General features: G+C 38.9%; 1 protein-coding gene across 1 annotated transcript in view; it reads right to left on the bottom strand.

Moving 5' to 3' along the window:
* Positions 1–18,845, bottom strand: part of LOC128861836 (uncharacterized) — a 116,145-nt gene that overhangs the window by 73,921 nt on the left and 23,379 nt on the right. The gene's annotated exons all lie outside the window — the stretch shown is intronic.

The raw sequence follows: 18,845 nt of genomic DNA, 5'->3' as shown, positions 1-18,845 counted from the left end.
CGTTGCCTACGTATTATTGTACATATATGTATTATTAGATTATGTATAATTAATAGTTTATGACATATTACCTGTTGGCTGGCTGACACGTCCTTTTTCTCCTGATTGTACAATCGAAGTGAAAGTTATAGTTAAAGTTAAAGTGAAAGTAACCTCGCCGAACAACGTTTAACACGGTAAACGTTTTAACTGTTCGGCGGGGAAATGCCAGGGTTAACGGCCTTCACGTTGCAGCGACTGGAAACGGTGGTTAGCAACAGTCGGAACGCTAGGCGCAGTTCCCATTCTTCTTCTTCTTAATTGGCGCGATAACCGCTTACGCGATTTTGGCCGAGATTAACAAAGCGCGCCAGTCGTTTCTTTCTCGTGCTAACCGGCGCCAATTGGACACACCAAGTGAAGCCAAGTCCTTCTCCACCTGATCTTTCCAACGCAGAGGAGGCCTTCCTCTTCCTCTGCTACCACCAGCTGGTACCGCATCGAATACTTTCAAAGCCGGAGCGTTTGTATCCATTCGGACGACATGACCCAGCCAACGAAGCCGCTGGATCTTTATTCGCTGCGCTATGTCTATGTCGTCGTAAAGCTCATACAGCTCATCGTTCCATCGTCTACGATATTCGCCGTTGCCAACGTGCAAAGGTCCAAAAATCTTACGCAGAATCTTTCTCTCGAACACTCCAAGCGTCGCTTCATCGGATGTTGTCATCGTCCAAGCTTCTGCGCCATACGTTAGGACGGGCATGATGACAGCCTTGTAGAGTGTTAGTTTTGTTCGTCGAGAGAGGACTTTACTACTCAATTGCCTACTTAGTCCAAAGTAGCACTGTTGGCAAGAGTGGCAAGATTCTACGTTGGATTTCAAGGCTGACATTGTTATCGGTGTTAATGCTGGTTCCTAAATACACGAAGTCTTTTACAACCTCAAAATTATAACTGTCAACAGTGACGTGGGTGCCGATACACGAGTGCGCCGACTGTTTGTTTGAAGACAGGAGGTACTTCGTTTTGTCCTCGTTCACCACCAAACCCATTCGCTTTGCCTCTTTATCCAGTTTGGAGAAGGCAGAACTAACAGCGCGGTTGTTAAGGCCGATAATGTCAATATCATCGGCATATGCCAACAATTGTACGCTCTTATAAAAAATTGTGCCTGAGCGATTAAGTTCTGCGGATCGTACGATGCTCTCCAACATCAGGTTAAAGAAGTCACACGACAGCGAGTCACCCTGTCTGAAACCTCGTTTGGTATCAAACGGCTCGGAGAGGTCCTTCCCAATTCTGACGGCGCTGCTGGTGTTGAGCAACGTCATCTTACATAGCCGTATTAGTTTTGCGGGGATACCAAATTCAGACATAGCGGCATACAAGTAACTCCTTTCCGTACTGTCGAATGCAGCTTTGAAGTCGACGAAAAGATGGTGTGTGTCGATTCTCCTTTCATGGGTCTTTTCCAAGATTTGGCGTATTGTGAATATTTGGTGGATGGTAGATTTTCCAGGTCTGAAGCCACACTGATAAGGTCCAATCAGTTGGTTGACGGTGGGCTTCAGCCTTTCACACAATACGCTCGCTAGAACCTTATAGGCGATATTTAGAAGATTAATCCCGCGGTAATTGGCACAAATTGCAGGATCGCCCTTCTTATGGATTGGGCAGAGCACGCTTAAATTCCAATCGGCAGGCATGCTTTCATCCGACCATATTCTGCATAGGAGCTGATGCATGCACCTTACCAGCTCCTCGCCGCCATGTTTGAGTAGCTCAGCCGGCAGTCCGTCGGGGCCCGCGGCTTTGTTGTTCTTTAGCCGTGATATTGCTATTCTCACCTCGTCATGGTCGGGTAACGGAACGACAATTCCGTCGTCAACGATTGGGGTATCGGGATCTTCACATTCTCTATGACATGCGCAGCTGTCACCGTTTAACAGGTTCGAGAAGTGTTCCCTCCATAATTTAAGATTGCTCTGTACGTCAGTCACCAGATCGCCGTCTTTGTTCTTACAGGACAACGCCCCGGTCTTAAAACCTTCTGTAAGCCGCCGAACTTTCTGGTAAAATTTTCGGGCGTTGTTCCTATTGGCCAGCATCTCAAGCTCCTCGCACTCACGTATTTCGGCCTCTCGTTTCTTCTGTCGGATAATACGTCTCTCTTCCTTTTTCAGCTCTCTGTAGCGATCCCACATGGCTCACGTTGCGCCCGATCGCAGCGTGGCTCTATAGGCGGCATCCTTTCTTTCTGCGGCAGCATGACATTCCTCGTCGTACCAATTGTTTTTTCGGGCTCGCCGGAATCCGATTTCTTCTTCGGCGGCGGTACGTAGGGAACGAGAAATGTTGCTCCATTGCTCGCGCATGCCGGTTTGTTGGGTAGTGCTCTCCGAGAGCAGGAGTGAGAGTCGAGTGGCGAATCTTCTGGCTGTCTGTTGTGATTGCAGCTTTTCGATGTCGAACATTCTTTGCGTAGGTAGATGTACGTTTTTTGCTGCACAGAGGCGTGTGCGCAGCTTGGCTGCAACAAGGTAATGATCCGAGTCGATGTTGGGTCCTCGGATAGTGCGTACATCTAATACACTAGAAGCGTGTCTTCCATCTATCACAACATGATCGATCTGGTTTCGCGTTTTTCGATCAGGAGACAGCCAGGTAGCTTGGTGTATCGTTTTATGCTGAAATCTGGTGCTGCAGACTACCATGTTTCGGGCCCCGGCGAAGTCGATCAGCCTCTGTCCGTTACCGGATGTTTCGTTGTGCAGGCTGAATTTTCCGACTGTGGGACCAAAAATTCCCTCCTTGCCCACCCTGGCGTTGAAGTCGCCAAGCACGATTTTTATGTCGTGGCGGGGGCAGCGCTCATAGGAACGTTCCAAACGCTCATAGAAGGAATCTTTGGTCGCATCGTCTTTCTCTTCCGTCGGGGCGTGGGCGCAAATTAGCGAGATGTTAAAAAATCGCGCTTTGATGCGGATTATTGCGAGCCGCTCGTCCACCGGAGTGAACAACAGTACTTGGCGACGAAGTCTCTCTCCCACAACAAATCCGACACCGAATTTGCGCTCCTTTACATGGCAGCTGTAGTAGACGTCGCAAGGTCCTATGGTTTTCTTACCTTGCCCCGTCCATCGCATCGCAGTTCCCATTAGGGTGGCTAAAAATTTATATTGAATATTAGGGTGCGGCCTAAAAATGCCGGCCCCCTTGCGATAAGCAATGATTATTTTAGGACGGAGGTGTCAGCCAACGTTCGGTATTGGTGAGACATCGGAGGCTGCTGGTGCCGTCTGAAATGCTGCAAAGATATGTAAATTTATGTACGTGGATTTATTATTGCACACAAAAAAGTAAAATTTATTATATTTCAAAAAATTTATTCATTCGTGCTTTGTATTATACAAAAATAAAAATAAAAAAGTTTAGTTCAGCGGGCAGACCCCGGACAGTACCCATCCAAATATAGAGCTCTGCGCCATCAGGGTGCTGAGAGAGTGGGGTAGGGTCTCCTGCGTCATCACGCTGGCGTAAATTTCTGCTCCTATCACTAGGCGGATAGGAGTGGATTCGAAAAATTTGGAGTCCGCCAGTCGCATATGTACGTAAGACGCCGCTATACCCGGGTCGACGCTTCGGAAGGGGGTGACGCGCTGAAATCCCGGTACCACCGCAGCATGTGTGACAACGCGCTTCGGATTGCCGTTCCTTCCGCGAATCGTTATCACGTCCTAGGTCCCTTGCGAGGCCGCTCGCAATGATGGTGACTGGGAGGCACGCGTCGATGAGGGCGCGCACCAGATGAAGGCGTCCCCCAGCCTCGATTTTGATGACGGCGGTCGGCATGATCGTCGCCACTGGGCGTAGCGCCTGGCCTGGAATGAGGTCGCCGGCGCGGAATGCGGGTGGTAATGCTCGCTGGCGAGGCCTAGTCGCCAGTCGAGCATTGCGTCGTGGATATTGGCGCACTAACGTCGTTCGCGTGCGTGGTCGAAAAGGCCTAGTTTCCGCTCCACGCTCGCGCCGACGTTCGTTCTGTAGCTGGGGTCGAAGAGGCCTGGTCTCCGATCCCCTGTCTATTCTGGTATGGAGAGGCGTTGTCTCCGCTTCACGCTCGCGCCGACGTTCGTGTTGTAGCAGGGGTCGAAGAGGCCTGGTCTCCGATCCCCTGTCTATGGTAGTACGGCAAGGCCTGGTTCCCGCTGCGGCCACAACTGGGCGAAAAGGCCTAGTTTCCGCTAGTTGAAATAAGGGTTACATGATCACTTAATATTCAATTTTTTAGCTTTCTTTCAGCTACATCTTCGGTTTCCGCTTATTGCATTAATTATTTAGTGCATTATGACCAAACCCTGCTTTGGCATTATTATTTTGGATCTAACGTTGTGATAGTACGAACGTACAAATTTGTAATTCCCTATATGAAAAAGCTTTACAACAGGTAAACATGTGAATATTTTTGGAAAAGTAAACTTTTAATGATTGCAGCAAATGGTTTTTTATACATTTTTTTTTTTTGATTTGTAATTAAATTAACCACTCCGTTGGGTAGCTTTTTATACTTTTTTTTGTAAGTAGATTAACCCTGCGCTGGGCACCTTTTTAAAAACGTTCAGTTTGTCACCCGGGTCTGGCCTTTTTCGTACTGTTCGAGGATCCTTTCTAAAAGGTTATATCCATAAATCGGTAGAAAATAAAATTTTAGGAAGTTACCGGGAAGTTCCAGACTTCAGCTATAATAGAAATGTGCTAAACTCACGCACAAAATGGAAAAAATCCGGCTCGAAGGACCATGTTCTCGATCGGAATGCGACGCGATGGGCGGTTTGAAATGTGGGCCTCCACGGTCGCTCCGATGAAATATTTTATAAAAATGAAAGACACAGTGTCAGTATATATTCGTCAATGTTTATTGCAGTATATATATATAGATATACATATGGTTATGTGCATAGAAATATACATATATGCAATACGTTGCCTACGTATTATTGTACATATATGTATTATTAGATTATGTATAATTAATAGTTTATGACATATTACCTGTTGGCTGGCTGACACGTCCTTTTTCTCCTGATTGTACAATCGAAGTGAAAGTTATAGTTAAAGTTAAAGTGAAAGTAACCTCGCCGAACAACGTTTAACACGGTAAACGTTTTAACTGTTCGGCGGGGAAATGCCAGGGTTAACGGCCTTCACGTTGCAGCGACTGGAAACGGTGGTTAGCAACAGTCGGAACGCTAGGCGCAGTTCCCATTAGGGTGGCTAAAAATTTATATTGAATATTAGGGTGCGGCCTAAACACCGATGATATGGACATCATCGGCCTTAACAACCGCGCTGGTAGTTCTGCCTTCTCCAAACTGGATAAAGAGGCAAAGCGAATGGGTCTGGTGGTGAACGAGGACAAAACGAAGTACCTACTGTCTTCAAATAAACATTCGGCACACTCGTGTATCGGCACCCACGTCACGGTTGACAGTTACAATTTCGAGGTTGTAAAAGACTTCGGGTATTTAGGAACCAGCATTAACACCGATAACAATGTCAGCCTTGAAATCCAACGTAGAATCTTGCCACTCTTGCCAACAGTGCTACTTTGGACTAAGTAGGCAATTGAGTAGTAAAGTCCTCTCTCGACGAACAAAACTAACACTCTACAAGGCTGTCATCATGCCCGTCCTAACGTATGGCGCAGAAGCTTGGACGATGACAACATCCGATGAAGCAACGCTTGGAGTGTTCGAGAGAAAGATTCTGCGTAAGATTTTTGGACCTTTGCACGTTGGCAACGGCGAATATCGCAGGCGATGGAACGATGAGTTGTATGAGCTTTACGACGACATAGACATAGCACAGCAAATAAAGAGCGGCTAAACTGGCTGGGTCATGTCGTCCGAACGGATATAAACGCTCCGGCTCTGAAAGTATTTGATGCGGTACCAGCTGGTGATAGCAGAGGAAGAGGAAGACTTCTTCTGCGTTGGAGAGATCAGGTGGAGAAGGACTTGGCTTCACTTGGTGTGTCCAACTGGCGCCGGTTAGCACGAGAAAGAAACGACTGGCGCGCTTTGTTAAACTCGGTCAAAATCGCGTAAGCGGTTATAGCGCCAATTAAGAACATTAATTGATCAAATTTGATTTAATTCGGCTGGATTGACTGTAGCCTATTCTGTCAATTCAACTTTTCAGTAACAAATCCGATTTCATGTTTTCACATTTGAATCGTCTCTGGATATTGGTGTAATATTAATGATTAGCGGTGCCACACAAAAATATTCCAATAGAATGAAATTGCAGCTTCTAGGCAATCAGCTGATATTACCACAACTTTCTGCACTAGATCGGGAGGGTCCAGAACGGCATCTATTTTATTCAGTCACATCTGAGTCCACCGTTTTTTAAGCCAGCTTTCATGCTATAGGGTCGTTTTCTTGTGTGTCTACCTGTGAGGATTCGCTTTGTTGCACCATGTGGAGGTCTATCTTTTGATCCGTAGTACGCCCTCGATGTATCTCTTTACCGAGTTCTAGCTGTTCTCGCGGTCTAGCATTTTGCTGATTATGTTGCTCGGCGCGATGCCCTCAAGCTGCTTTTTAGCCATTTTATGATCCATTACTTATGTTATTCTGTAGAAAAAGGAAAAAAGCGATACTTCAAATTCCAAATACTTGATTGATTGCGTACCCTGCACTAAAGATGGCGATTTCAGTGATAATTGTTTATGTCGGAACTTCGTATTTCGTTTGTGTTGGAAAAGATTTTATTAAGTCAAGTTCGGGACTCGCAGAGTCCATTACGGCATAAATGGTCAGAAAAAGGGGAAAGCTCAAGATGTCGTGGTTTAGAGATCTTAAGGTTAAAAGTCATGCCTTAATTTGTGCTAAATAACTTGGAGCAGGCGAGGCCTTTCTGAGGTTGATGAGGTTTCATATCGTATAACTTCTTTCCTCTGGTTTAGGAAATATGGCTCAAGCTGCAAAAATAAAGCGGAATGGCATAGCTTTTTATAAGAGTTTACAATTTTTGATGTAGCAGTGTACTGATGATATTGATACTACCTACAATCCCGAGGTTACTCATAGAAGGAATGCAAATGGGGATGAATTTGGGGTGAACGAAGGCGAGCATGGATTAATAGAAAAAGAAAATACTACTTCATGTAAAATTAATTAAAGAAATCACAAAACGCTTAATGAACAATACAGAGCAGTATAATTAAGGACAGCATAAATAATTAAGTTTAGTATAATTATAATTAGCGAAAGTAGTATTTCCCAATAAGATGTGTCAAATGCAGCTGCCAATTTTGGAATGAAACTTTACAAAAAAAATTGCTATGCATTTTGCATACACAGTTTAGTGTACAAGTGAATTTTTGAATTCCCACGACAGATTTCCGGTTAAAAAACGTGCATTCCCTTATGTGAGAAAATAAAAGCCACAACCAAGTATTCCATTTCGTAGTAATTCAAAATGACTTAGCGAGTTAAGTAGAAATGATTTTCATTAATACGCAAATAAAGCTACTTATTATGCTAAATAGATATACGCAACGAAACATGACATCGCAATTCGTGAATAGATGAAAAACGAGTCAAAAGCTTGTGAAATAAACCCAATGGCTTTGTTGATTTGTTGCTTCCTAAAAATGAAGTAATTTATGTGCCAACAAAAAAACCAAATTGATATGAATTTCGCCATAAATTATTGGATAGTAATTTTGAGTGAAATAATGAGTAGCTGACAACAACGGTGTTGGCTTGAAGCGTCTGAATGTTAATATTGAAAAGTTAACCGGCAGACACTTGCTCCTGACCAGTTTTATGCTGCGTGGAAATAGAGATTAAACATATTTGTAAACTTTGTACATATTAAATTGATTAACGAGCAATACGTTTATGAATTTACAAGCCATTCTTACGTTACAGGGAAATTTTTTTTTGTTAAAAATATTATGCTTTAAAAAATAGGCAAACATTTTCTTTATTCCAAAAAGGGGTGAAAAGTTAACCAAAAGCTTTTAATTTATATGTACTTAAATTTAGTTTTGACTTCAATATGAATTCTAATTTTAATCCTGACTGCAGTTTTAATTTCAATTCGAATTTAATTTTACTTTTACTATTCTTTTTAATTGTAATGTTTATTTAAATTTTGTTTAATTTCTAATTCTAGATCTAATCTTAATTTTAATCTTAATTTTAGTACTAATTTTAACTTTACTTTTACTAATAATTTTGCTTTTAATTTTAATTTTAACATAAATTGAAGTTTTAGTCTTAATTTGAATTTAGTTAAACTTTTGGTTTTAATTTTAATGTTAATTCTAATTTTATTTCATTTTTTAGTTTTGTAATTCATGCTAATTTTTTTTAATTTTAGTGTTAATTTCACTTTTAATATTTATTTTAAGTTTAATTTAAGATTTAGTTTAACTTTAATTTCACGTGCAGGGTTAATTTTATTTTTAATACAATTTTCAATTTTAGTTTTATTTTTAGTCCTAACTTTAATTTTAAGTTTAATTTTAATTAGAATTTGAATTTTAATTTTAATGTTAATTTTAATTTAACTTTTAATTTTGTCTTATTTTAAATTTAACTTTAATCTTAGATTTAGTTTTAATTTTAATTTTAGTCTTAATTTAAAATAAGTTTTAATTTTAATTGTAATTTTAATTGTAATTTTAATTTTAATTTTACTTTTGCTTTTGCTTTTACTTTTAATTTTAATTGTAATTTTAATTTTAATTTTAATTTTAATTTTAATTTTAATTTTAATTTTAACTTTAATTTTAATTTCTCTTTTAATGTTAATTTTAATTGTAATTTTATTTTAATTTTAATTTCACTTTTAATGTTAATTTTATATTTGTTTTAATTTTTAAGTTTTGACTTTAATGTTAATTTTAGTTTGTATTTTAGTTTAACTTAAATTTTATGTTTAATACAAATTTTAATTTTAATGCAATTTCAATTTTATCTTAATATTTTTATTTCAATTTTGATTAAATTTTAATTTTAATTTCTAGTTTTATCTTTACCGCTAATTTAGATTTTGACAAAAATATCATATCAATTTTATTATAATTTCTAATTTTAATATTAATTTTGATTTTTAACTTGAAATTTAAATTTAAGTTTTAATTTTATTTTAATTGAAGTTTTATTTTAATTTTTTGTTTTAAATTGTTTTCTAAATCATAGCTCCAATTTAGCTTACTTACTTTTTAATTTAAATTTGTATTTGAATTCAATTTCACTTTTATTTTTAATTTCATTGGTAATTTGAATTTCAGTTTTAATTTTAGTTTTATTTTAAATTTTGCTTTTAATGTTAATTTTATTTTACTAATTAATTAAACAATTAAACAATACATGATACTATGTGAAGTGTGTGCCGCTGGAAGCTACTACTTTACTCCATCTTTCAGGCAGCATACGGATTCCTCTGCCGAAAAATTCGACTTCTTTTGACTTGATCCATTCATTGAGCCACTTAGCGATGCTCTCGTAAGAAGTGAACCGCTCTCCAATAAAGGCTGAATTAATCGGAACAGATGGTAATCCGTAGGTTCAATGTCTGGGGAATAGATTTTGTCTGGGTGCAAGATTTCCCAATTCAGTCGATAAATCGGTAACGATCGCCAGTGATAGTTTCAGATGGTTTAAGGAGTTCATAATAGATGGCACCATTCTGATCCCATCATATACACAACATAATAAATCTATTTTTCATCGCCAGTGACGATGCGATGCAGGAAACCTTTTCTTTTCTGCTGTTCAAGAAGCATCTCACACGTCACAAGATGTCTTTCAATATTCCTTTCCTTCAATTGATGTGGCACTCAGTTACCTGCTTCCTGGAACATCCCCATCGCGTGCAAACGAAGGCCGATTAAAAAAATTCGAACTAACATAAAAAAACGGCGCCATACGGGTCTTCTAATTTCGCCTCTATTTTCACCCGCCACTCTCAGAACGGACCTAATTTTTGCTAACCTGAATTTGTTCCACAGTGTAATTGTTGTAGTTGAATATCTTCGAATTTTTTCGTTGCCCCTTCGTCATCTTTATCACTCGAGCCAAAATTTTCACTTTGCAAGCGTCAAAACAACTCTTTACAAGTTGTATTTGATGGAGCGTGATTACCGTAAATATTGGTCAGTGTACGACACCTTTCAGCTGCACTTTTTTTTTTTAAATAGACTGCCGTGACTGCCCACAAATGCTGTGGTTTCGGGACGAACGTGGACATTTTTCACGTGAGATAAAAAAGGATCTTTATGCTTCAAAGGATTGTCAACTACTGCGATGGAGATCTCACATATACGAGTATATTTTTTTGAATAGGCCGAGCTAAGGAGCACCAAGAGTTTTGGTGGCTCCTAAAACTCTCAGACTAAAAAGCACATTGAGCTTAGCACCAGTATATTCCTAGAGCGAATACAAAAATGGTATCAGCAGCGACATCTCTTTTGCGAGGGCGGAAACTTATTCAAATATTATATGTTACATTTGAATATTAAATTTTAATTTTATTTGAAATTTTAATTTGATTTAAATTTAAATTTTAGCTTTATTTTGGTTTCCTGTGTTGAATTTATTGTTAATTAAAAAAAAAGTTTGCTGCCTTCTTACGCGTAGAAATGAATGCAAGATTTGGTAGTACTAAACAATAAAACAAAATATAATGGCGTTATATGGTAATGTTTATACAAGTGTGGATTTCTTCTAATAGTTAACATCAAAATATGAGAGAGGCTAGCAAGTTTCCCGTATTACAATCCGATATAAACGCAGTAAGAAAATTATTTCGCGACTGACTTGACTCCAACTGGTCAAACTTTATTCATTCTTATTTAAACTTCTAGGCGTAGAGGGGCACTTAAATTCATAAAGGGTAAAGGAAGAAAAATTAACGTCTAAGGTAACTCTGAAGAAACAGTCAAAAAAGGGTTGCATATAAAATGTATTGATAGTATAATTGTCACATTGCATGCGTATTTTCCTTGTTATCAAAAAGATTAGGTTTCTACCTTAGTTTTCGCCTTAAAAGACCATGGGTTATACATATATATGAAACACACCTTATTTGCATTCGTCTTGCCATTCACTTTCTTTGCTATAAATTTCGTGTTATTTAGGACATAATGAAGGTTTGTGTGCTTCTATTTTAAATACACAAAGATACACGCCTACTTCCTTTCAGTCTATTGGTATTTTCCCCACCTGCCATATTTCCAAGTATTTATTTCCACATACATACGCACTCGTTCGTGCATTCATTTTGATTTAACGTTTGTTTGGAAATTGTTTGAGTTGCTGCTAATTTGTTCAATTGCTTAACTTGGACTATTGCGTTTATTCCATATATATGAATGTGCATGTTTATGTATATTTTCTTGTGTATAAATGTGCGTTTGTGGGCGTGCAAGAATACAAATTTTCACAGCTTTCGTTTTTATTTGCGTCAAAAGACAGATTTTCTGACGCTTTTTGTTGTATGCTTAGCAATGTTGGTATTGCTTTTGTTGTTGCTGCATTTGCTCTTGTTAACAAACTTCCGTTTGCGATTTTATCTCATTTCCTGTCCACTTACATCCAATCGAGAGGGAGGCGCTTATTATTTACTTGCTGGCTTGAAATTTAATTTCCACTTTCGGACTCTTAAGATGATTTGCGGTTTTAACGCCCCACAAATTTGCCGTGTGTTGTTGCTATTGTAGTCATTAATGGCCAGCCATTGTTGTGAGCGTGTGCATTTTAATTACTTATTTCTTCCGTAATTTAACTTTGAGTTCACTCATTCCACTGCCATTTTGTTTTCCGCAAAGTTTCTAAGCGCCAACAAAATTATACCGAACTTCCAGGAATATATAAATTTATAAGTAGCGGGTGTTGTTTTTTGTCTACGCGCAGCACTTTTTGTAAGAACAGATCTTTTATGCCAGCTGTCAAAGTAATTAATCTGCCAATTTTGTACTGGCACAATGTGTCTGGCACATTACAATTTAAACTAGAATAAAGATTACAAATCCTGGAAATTATAAAAAAAATCACATTTTGTGTACTAAGTTCAAAGAAGGTACGGTATGCCTAATTTGATATCTGACTAGTTTACTCGCAATACGAAGGATCGAATGTACACTCACCTATGGATAGTATATATTTATCTGATATGAGCTAATACTGAGCGTGTCGAAGAAGCCATCACAGCGGTAGAAGTCAGATTTGTTGATTCAATGACAACTCTAACTCTGGTCGTACACTATGTGCAAGATTTTACGAAGACAGACTATAATTTCCGTAAACCTACTCGATGTGGAATCTTGAAATCCTCTTTGCCAATGAGGCTCATTTCAGGTTCTCCAGACCATATTACGACTCTAAAAAGTGTTTGACAGAGGTAGCAGTGGTCCATACTTTTTCAAAATGTACAGGGTGAACGATATGAAGTGTTACCTATTCAAAACACCAGAACTTTTTTGTGTGAAATTTGTTTTTATTGATTTCAAAGACAAAATTGTTCAAAAATGATTACAATTTTAACATACACATTTATTCACTTTAGCTCGATATGACCACCTTTTGCCTTGACTATAGCCTTCAAACGGTCAAAAAATGAGTTGCATGCTGCTCGAATGTGATCTTGAGGTTTTTTGGCCCATTCTCGTATTATCGCTTTTTTCAGCGCATCCATACTGGCATATTTTTTAGTCCTCGCCTTGCTCTCCAAAATGGTCCAGATGGAATAGTCCATCGGATTTGCGTCTGGCGAATTCGAAAGCCATTGTGTGGACGAAATGAAGTGTGGAACATGATTTTTTAACCATTCTTGGTTCACACGAGCTTTATGAGACCGTGTGTAGTCCTGTTGGAATGTCCATGGTCTACGACCGACATGTTTGCGTGTCCACGGCTCTAAAGCAGCTTCTAAAACATTTTCCCGATAATAAGTCGCATTCACTTTGACACCAGGCTCGATAAAAACGATTGGAGAGCGTCCATCAGCGGTCACGGTCAAATTCTCGTATGAGCGTTCGGTCAAGTAAACACGATCGTTTTGAGTGTTTATGAACTGCTCAATTTGGAAATTTTTTTCATCAGAAAACGCAATGTTAGGAAATTCGTCACGTTCGTGCAAGCGCAACAACTCCTTTGCTCTTTCGCACGAACTTTTTTTGCTGGGGTGAAAGATCGTGTGCTTTTTGGAACTTGTAAGCCTTGACCTTGAGCTCATTTTTCAATATGCGTCGAATGCTGTCTTGCGATATTTTCAGTTCTTTGGCCATTTTTCTTCCACTTCGACGTGGATTTCGTTCAAGTCGAGCCTTCACTTTCCGAACCATTTCTGGCGTTGTTGCGGTTTTTTTAGCCCACCTCCATAGCGTTTCGCAATGCTACCAGTATCATTGTAACGTTTTATAGTGCGATACACAAACATTTTATTCACTTTGAGGGGACTTAGCTCACGAACAATGGCTGGTTGTGATTTTCCAGCCAAATATAATATAACGCAATCACACTATTACGTTTGAGTTCCATCACAGAAAAAAAAAAATTCAACAAAACTGAGACGCAAATGCTTTTGATGGCTTATAATCAATATACTGAATTGTCATTAGAACAATTTTGACGTTGATGTCATGAGCTGTTTTACAGATACAAGCAGTGTGAAGTTGGTAACACTTCATATCGTTCATCCTGTACTATCAATGCTGAGCGCCACAGGCAAGTAGTTTGCAACTGCTTTGACTTTCCATCGTCATATTAAATAGCTTAATGCTAAATTTTTGGTGATCAATTTGTCATTTAGATCAAGTAATTCGACTCCTTTGGCATATTTTTTATAGGGGTACTTGGAGTTCACCAGCTATGCCCGAAATTATTTATAAACACTAAACGCGGAAGTGTTAGCCATTTCATCATTTTTTGTTTTTGTTTTATTTGAAAAAAAGTTGTATATGTCTAAAAAACAAAACACCCTTTAGTGACATATAGAAATGCGGTGGCAGCTGACCGTCGCCGAATGTCTACTGTGTAAATACATGCATACATACACACATAAATAAATATATATGTACAATCAGTCGGTACTTTGGTATCATTAAAAGCGCATAAATATTTGAAGTAAGCGTTGTAAGAAGGCAGAACTCAAAACCACAGACAGCAGACAACAGTCGGTGAGGAGAAAAAAAGGTGCACCACTCTTACGGAAAGGAGGTCATTCGGTGGATGCCATGCTGCTGCTGCCATTGCTTTCGCCGACAAATTTATTCGATTTCATCTCTCGCGCGCTGTACTTCCTTCCCTTTGTCCTTTTCGTTTCGTTTCGCTTTTGGTTTATTTATTTATTGAAAACTTTTCAACTAAGCCGACAACAGCCAACATTTGTTAGCCTCAAGCCTTTTGGCAGCGCGCTTTGCGCTCTTTCAGCGGGAACAGCAGGGTAGCAGCAGCAGGGTTGTTGGACTGCTGTAGAGTGGGGCAGCCAACGAAAGGATAACATCAAGTGGCTGAAATGTTTATTGTTTTTGGACGATTTATAGTTTCGTGTAGATAAGTAAGTAGGTCTAAAGTTGGTTGTGCCTTTGCCGATGTGTTGTTGTTTTAGTAGTTACAATTTATATGTGTGCATCTCAGTGCATTTATGTATGGATTTGTTTGCTTATGTATGACCACGCGCCTTTAACCCCCCTGTACCCAAGATTTCCATTTTGTGATAAATGAAGAAAATAAAGGAGTGAATGGGAGCGCGAGTGCGGGTGCACCTAAGTGTAGGTCACAGGAGTTTTTAATTTTGACACCAGCAGCGATGAACAGCTGTGTAGATTACTCGTAATGCGACCGCTGCGGCGCAAATAGACGATGGATGAGAGTGATATGAAGAAATTGAATACCCAGTAGGGTCTCTCAAAGGTAAAGGATGGTGAAATATTAATTGGATGCCAAGGAAAGCGGATCAATATATACATATACATAAAGTTGAATACATGTATGTGTGTGCCTGTTATCTGTAGACTCTGAAAATTTCGTTGTTACTCGTATTGTGTGAATGCTCACAAATTTCCTTAGATCTATTACATGCATGGCACCAAAGTCAAAATATTAAACAAAAAATGTATTTGCAAAAAAAATATATATACCCTATGATCAAAAAGTACCGGGAATGTTTAATTTAAACGAACCTCGCACGTGGGAGCCGGCCCATATTTTTCTTTTATGTTGGTAGGACTATAAGACACACATCTGCCACTTTTTAGCGCTATCGGATCATTAGTGTCTGCCTGGCGTTTGTTTATAACAGTCACATTTTTTCAATTTGTCGCATTTTACCATGGATAATTTTGTTGAACAAAGAGTGTTCTGAAATTTTGTGATTTCGATTTCGTATTCCGATGCACTGAAAATGTTGCAAAAAACATTTGGCGAAGATAGAGCAGACTATCAAGAACAAGAGAATGCGAGTGGTATAAAGACTTTAAAAGTGGTCGTACAATGGTGGAAAATTTGCCTCGTGTTCCAACATTCATGACGCGGAAAATTACTGGTGACGAGACATGGGTCTATGAATTCAACATGGAAACCAAGTAACTATTGTCTGAGTGTCTGAGTACGAAACCGAAAAAATCGCGCCAAAGCCGCTCAAAAGTGAAGGTGATGTTGACTGTTTTCATCGATTGCCAAGACATAGTGCACCATGGACGGTACCCATTGGGCCAGGCATTCAATAAAGAATATTATTTATGCGTTTTGAAACGTTTGAGAGATGCTGTACATCGCAAACGGCCGGAAATGTGGGCAAACAATTCTTGGATTTTGCATGATGATAACGCGCCATCGCACCGAGCCCAAATTGTGCTGGATTATTCGACCAAACACCAAGTATCATACATACGATTGTGCAAGCACCGTATTCACCTGCTTTGGCCCCGTGCGACTTCTTTTTGTTTCCCAAGTTGAAGTTACCACTTCGTAGAAGGATATTTCAGTCGATAGAGGAGATCAAAGAGAATGCGGCGAAGGATCTGAAGGTCATCCCTTCGCCCGCCTACCAGGAGTGCATGGAGGACTGGGTTAAACGTTGGCACATGTGCTGCTTTAGATGGGTCATATTTTGAAGAAGATAAAATAAACTTGCCTGAAATTTAACTCTGTTTTGTTTTATTTAAATATTCCCGGTACTTTCTGATCATAGGGTATATCATTTCTATCAATTTTATCATGATCAACTCAATAAGAACTTTGCTCTCATTGTCCGTTTGTTTACCAAGAATAATCAGATCTCGAATTTCATATATCAGGTTTATGTGCCCAGAAACAATAACTCCGTTTACCTATACGGCAATAAAAAATCAATAAATAAAGTTTACCGTGGCTCTACTGTACGACATCCCGAGCTCAATTGCTGCTCGCTAAGTTGACCTAATAAATGAGTGTTTACTGTTGCAATTATCATCAAAATACATTTCCCAGCAAATAAGATGAAAACATTTAAAAGCCCACAACTAAATGGAACGATATTATTACGAGCAATGAATGAGGCACTTCCTTTGCCATTTGACTTCTTATCTCGCTTCTGAGCAAGCGAAATATTGTGTGGGTAAGCAATTTGAAGGCAAATATTTTTAGCGCGCATTTTGACAATAGACAGCGAAAATATCGAATGAAAAATAAAAGTTTTTTGCTGCGCTAAAATAAGCCATCAAAGCAATTAAGCGCAATCAGTGCTACAAGTAATGAAAAGAAAACAGAAAGAAATAAAAAGAACATTTAAACAATTAAATATTGGAAATTGGCACAAAAAAGAGTTGATAAAGTTGCAAAAATAAATTACTGGGGTGTGAAAAATCTCATTTAAAATTTGTGCCAAATCCAATCAGCGACGCATATTTGAACTTTTAGTTTCATTTGATTTTAGCTTTATTTTCATAGATTTTCGGATGGCAAATTGCAACATCCATGAGGCGGCAAAGGACGAACGTGAAGTGTGAAATATCACAGCACAAGATTACATTCCATATACATACACATGTATGTATGTATGTATGTACATATGAATGTACTAGTATGTTCTAAAAGTTTGTAAGCGCATTAATACTAGTATGCACAAGTTTTGGTATGCGTGTGGTTGTGCCAGTTTTACCCTCATGGCCAGCACAGCACATCGTGTGGCAATTTCATGCTCTAATTCGAGCTTTTACCACAATTTCCCTTTTTTGCTGTTACTGCTGCTCGAATATTTGCCAGCAATTTCATTTAAGGGCCGATGCAGTCAAGTGTTCGGGTGGAAAGTGCCAAAAAGAAAAGGCGCAGGCCGTCGGTTAACAATTGCAACTTACAACTTGCAACACCATTAAAGTCGGCCACACAGCCGTGGCCAAATGCAATTTTTGCGGCTTCAATAAAATTGCCAATGTATACTCGTAACTAACATGGGGTGTTTGTGTTTGTTTGTCGGCTTGTGTGTTTGTTAGCCAGTCAGTTGCTTACGATGCGCTGATTGCTGCTGATGAAGATTCTAGTTTGTTGTTGGTTGGTTGGTTGGTGACTTCATGGCCATGAATGGACTTTACGAGTCGCAATAAAAACAAATAGACAATGGAAATAGTGGGGCATTCGATAAAGCGAAGGATGATGGGCGACTGGTGGTGATCATTGTAGGCGTTAGGGCAAAGTAATCGATATGTGGTTGGTGTGAATTTGTGCTGCAATGAGTGCCAGCAGGAAGATGGCCTATGGTAGAAAGTCTCTGCGTGCTAGCACCAAACCGCAAATATTTTGCATAACTTCGAGAAATATGTAATATAGATAGAGCTTCGATAATAGAAGAGTAGTGTATATGTGAATGTGAAAAAATATATGAATTTGTCCTTCTGCTTTCTTTTTCTATATATATATTGTATATTTCTTATTCCATATATATATACATATTTACACCGTTTGTGGTTGCGCGGCCGAGCTCCTGTTCCTATTTGTGGCGTGAGTCTTGATGTTGTTTCACAAATGGAGGGACCAGAAAATATTTTTTATGAGGAGCTTTTTCATGGCAGAATAACACTCGGAGGCTTGCCATTACCTGTCGAGCGGCGAACGCTATTAGAAAACAACTTTTTCTTCATTTTGGTGTTTCACGGATATTCGAACCTACGTTCTTCGAATTTCGAATGGTAGTCACGCAGCAACCCATTCGGCTATGGCGACCACCATTATATGCATAGAATTATCCCACATAATGCAGTGATTAAAAAAAAAATTTTTTTTGTCAAGCTTTTGTTCATCGGCAGGAAATGAGAAATGGTCCAAATATTTGGGACATTTTTTCTGAAAAGCCATTCAAAACCATTTCCCTTTCTTATACAAAGTTCTATAATCATAGCCATCTAATATATTTATAATATAAGATAGATCTAACGTCTTTTCACCAAAATGCGCTAAACCAAAAATCGAACCAATTTTTCGGGGCTTCCTAATTTGCAAACTGTGCAGGCGGTAGAAATTACATTCTTAAAAGGTCTCACATTTAGATTAAGAAGACTTCCTCTTGCACGAAAAATTAAGCTAATAGCGTAGGCAGGAGCATCATTACTGAAATATTTGATGTTTCCAAGTGCTAAGTTAGCATACAAATCGTGTGATTTTGATTTAACAGCAGATTCCAGAAAAGTCGAAAGCGCCGAGACGTACAGTCCTCAGCCAGAATGTGCGGAAGCCTGTGACTTGTCCTAATAAAACACCGCAAGACAAAGTACATACAAGGTGTGTTTGAAAAACCTTCAACATATCTCCGAAAGGAGTGCACCAACAGAAAAAAAAATAATTAAAAAGAAAATAATTAAAAAAAAAATA

Source organism: Anastrepha ludens, chromosome 4 (assembly GCF_028408465.1).
Source record: "Anastrepha ludens isolate Willacy chromosome 4, idAnaLude1.1, whole genome shotgun sequence".
NCBI classification, from domain to species: Eukaryota; Metazoa; Arthropoda; class Insecta; order Diptera; family Tephritidae; genus Anastrepha; species Anastrepha ludens.
The sequence above is the reverse complement of the archived record's forward strand: the minus strand, read 5'-3'. Positions and strand labels throughout refer to the sequence as shown.